Source organism: Octodon degus, unplaced genomic scaffold, assembly GCF_000260255.1.
Source record: "Octodon degus isolate 3935 unplaced genomic scaffold, OctDeg1.0 scaffold00309, whole genome shotgun sequence".
Lineage (NCBI taxonomy): Eukaryota > Metazoa > Chordata > Mammalia > Rodentia > Octodontidae > Octodon > Octodon degus.
This window is the reverse complement of record NW_004524885.1, coordinates 404003-405015: the sequence shown is the minus strand read 5'-3', so window position 1 is coordinate 405015 and position 1013 is coordinate 404003.

Here is a 1013-nt window from a genome sequence, read left to right as displayed (position 1 = left end):
GGCCTGAGTTCAATCCCCGGTTACACACACACACACACACACACACACACACACACACACAAAGCAGCTATTTAAGAAAAAAGAAAGAAACGAAAACATTATGCAAACGTCAGGACGTCAGGTAATATACATGAAAGAATTTAAATTATGTGCAAAATAACAGTTACCATACTCTAATTAAATAGTAAGAGGAAAATAAAAAAGATAAAGGCTAATTTTGTATTGTATTCTCTCTGTTCTGAAACTTGAATGACAGATTATAAAAATAGGAAAATGATATTAAAATACTGACTGATGTTCCCAAATTTTTGTCAAACATAAAGGAATAATATTGTACTAATATTTGGAGGGACTAATACAATAGTATTCAGCTCTTTGTCACTACAAAACAGAATTAAGTGTATTTAATAAAGCATTTAAAATTTATGCTTTACAAATAATGTGACTTGCAATAACCATGTCTTACTTTCTTTTCGTGAGTTTGTTTTTAAAACTTTTGAGAAGAGAGAATTTTTTAAATCAGGTATTAAATTGGTTAAACATTAAGAAAATTGTTTCTCAAAATTAAATAAAATGATATTTAGGATTGAAATGATTGCCAGATATAAACATGTGACATTCTTTAAATAGAAAAGAGCAAGAATCTCCATCAGTTTTTTTGAAAATAGCGGTTAAAAGGAAGAATTCTTACCCTGACTAAGTATATATGCTGATATCTGTGAACTAAACAACTACACTGAAGATGCCAATATGTTATACTAAAACCATGCTTGAAATACCTGTCATTTTGCTGTTCTAAATGTATACTGCTTCTAATGTCATATCAATTATTGCTATACTCTCTTTAAAGTACATGTTTCTAAAACTGGCTCTCTACATGCCGAAAACTCAAACTTGACCCGGGTCTAACACCATGTACTAAACTAAAGTCAAAATGGATTAAAGATCTAAACATTAAAGCAGAGACACTAAATCTTCTGGAAGAGAAAGTAGGTGGAACTCTTGAAGACATA